We start from the raw sequence: 2,295 nt of genomic DNA, 5'->3' as shown, positions 1-2,295 counted from the left end.
GACTTCTTCTGTTAGTTATCTGTTAAAAAAAAAATTCCTTTCCTACACAAAGCTCTAACAAATATTAATCTCCATATTTTCAAGCTTTGATTTCACTTAAAATTTTCTCTTTTATACATTTCAGCTTATTTTGATATACAGTGTATGAGGCTATACATTTTTTCTTTGTTTGCAAATAGCCAGATTTTTCAACAGATTTGCATGCACTGTGTCTTGATGTTAAATTGGACAACATTTTTTAAAAAGGCAGTTGAGAGGATTTGGTGCTGGAGAAATTCATTCATAAGCCTGGCGTGTTCAGAACACTGATGAATTGTTGGGTGAGTGCCAGGAAAGTTGTCAGGATAAGCAAGTATTCAAGAGCCACTGGGAGCGTTCCAGACTGTCGCCACTTTCCCCTTCTCCATAATTTAAGGATCTCCCTTTACCAAAATAAACTGTCCTACATTTAAGTAGCCAAAAGTCAGAGCAGTTTCAGAATTGTATCTTGGTTTCAAGGCCTCAACCAACCACCGGAAGATGAGATATTGACAGATCTAGTTGACAGGGGATGCCAGAGGGGACAGGAGATACAACTGTCAGGTAGGTAGGTCTTGTTGGTCAGCCAGCTGTTTGTGCCTCTTGCTTATTCTTCCACAGCACTCTACAATGCTGCATTTTAATTTTGTCTTATGTGTCTTTTTCTTTTCCTCCAGCCTGCTCCTTGCTTTAAAAAAAATTATTAATGGATAGTAACTAATTTCATCATCTGAAAAAAATACATGCAAGTAACTCTATTCAGTTTACTAGATGCTATTATACCTCCTTTTAATAAATGTGAACATGCATCTAACACATACCTGAAACATGACATAAAATGTTACCGTTATTCTAGAAAATTTCCTGTGCCCTTTGTAGTCATCACACTCTGCCCAGTCTTGAGCTAACCACTGTTTTGATTCCTGTACCCACAAAACCCACAGACAAGATTTGGTTGTTCTTGAACTTCATAGTAATTGAATTTTAAAGTATATATTCCTTTGTCTCTTAATTCCTTCATTACTCTATAATATTTCAGACATTCATTCTTGTCTATTCCTTTTTGTTGCTGAGCAGATTCCAGCACCATTTGTTGAATAAATTGTCTTTTTTGCAACAATTTGCCTTGGCATCTTTGTCAGAAATCATTTGATTGTAATTCTTTTTCTGTCTTATTGACCTACATGTTTGTTTTAACACAAATAAGATACTGTCTTAGAAACTGATAAATTAATACTAATATTTATATGAAAATGTAAAAGACCAAAGCAGTCTTTAAAAACATGATAAAACTGGCCGGGCACAGTCGGTTGGCTCGCACTTCTAATCCCAACACTTTGGGAGGCCGTGGCAGGTGGATCACTTGCAATCAGGAATTTGAGACCAGCCTGGCCAACATGGTGAAACACCGTTTCTACTAAAAACACAAAAAAATTAGCTGAGTGTGGTGACATGCCCCTGTAATCCCAGCTACTCAGGAGGCTGAGGCAGGAGAATCGCTTGAACCCAGGAGGTGGAAGTTGCAGTGAGCCAGGATCGTGCCACTGCACTCCAACATGGGCAACAGAGAGAGACTCTGTCTCAAAAAAATAAAAATAAAAAATGATAAAACTTACAGTGAGACTTAAAATTGGGTCATGTAAATCCTCCAACTATTTTATTTTTAACAAAAGAAAAAGCAATTTCTACAACAACAACAACAACGAAACCGACTGCGAATTTCATTGCAATTGCATTTAATCTGTGGATCCATTTTGTGGGAGTCAGCATCCGCATAATACTGATTCTAACCATCCCGTAAGCATGGCATCTCTCTATTCATTCTTAATCATTCTCAACAATGTTTTATAATTTCAAGTGTAGAAGTCTTGTACATCTTTTTAAAAGGAATATTTGAAGGTATTTGTGATACTGATACTGTTATAGATATTGATTTTTAATTTCTTTTTCCAATTTGTATGTTGATAATATATAGAAATAAAGCAAAAATTTTCTGTGTTAACTTTGTATCTTAAGCCTTGCTGAGTTTAATTATTAAATTTAGTAGAATTTGGGAGTAGATGCATTTGAATTTTCTTTTTCTTTTTTTTTTTTTTTTTTTTGGGCGGAGTTTTTTTTTTGTTACTCACGCTGGAGTGCAATGGCGCAATGCCGGCTCACCGCAACCTCCGCCTCCTGGGTTCAGGCAATTCTCCTGCCTCAGCCTCCCGAGTAGCTGGGATTACAGGCATGCGCCACCACGCCCAGTTAATTTTTAGTATTTTTAGTAGAGACGGG

General features: G+C 36.7%; 1 long non-coding RNA gene across 1 annotated transcript in view; it reads left to right on the top strand.

Moving 5' to 3' along the window:
• The first annotated feature begins 382 nt into the window (after nt 1-382).
• The window catches only part of LOC119470489, a 25,801-nt gene continuing 23,888 nt past the window's right edge, over nt 383-2,295 (top strand). Inside the window, exon 1 of the long non-coding RNA XR_005199402.1 lies at nt 383-582. This is a non-coding gene — a long non-coding RNA (uncharacterized LOC119470489). The remainder of the gene's footprint in view (nt 583-2,295) is intronic.

Source organism: Cebus imitator, unplaced genomic scaffold, assembly GCF_001604975.1.
Source record: "Cebus imitator isolate Cc_AM_T3 unplaced genomic scaffold, Cebus_imitator-1.0 Scaffold32, whole genome shotgun sequence".
Classification (NCBI taxonomy): Eukaryota; Metazoa; Chordata; class Mammalia; order Primates; family Cebidae; genus Cebus; species Cebus imitator.
This window is presented reverse-complemented; position numbering and strand designations above follow the sequence as displayed.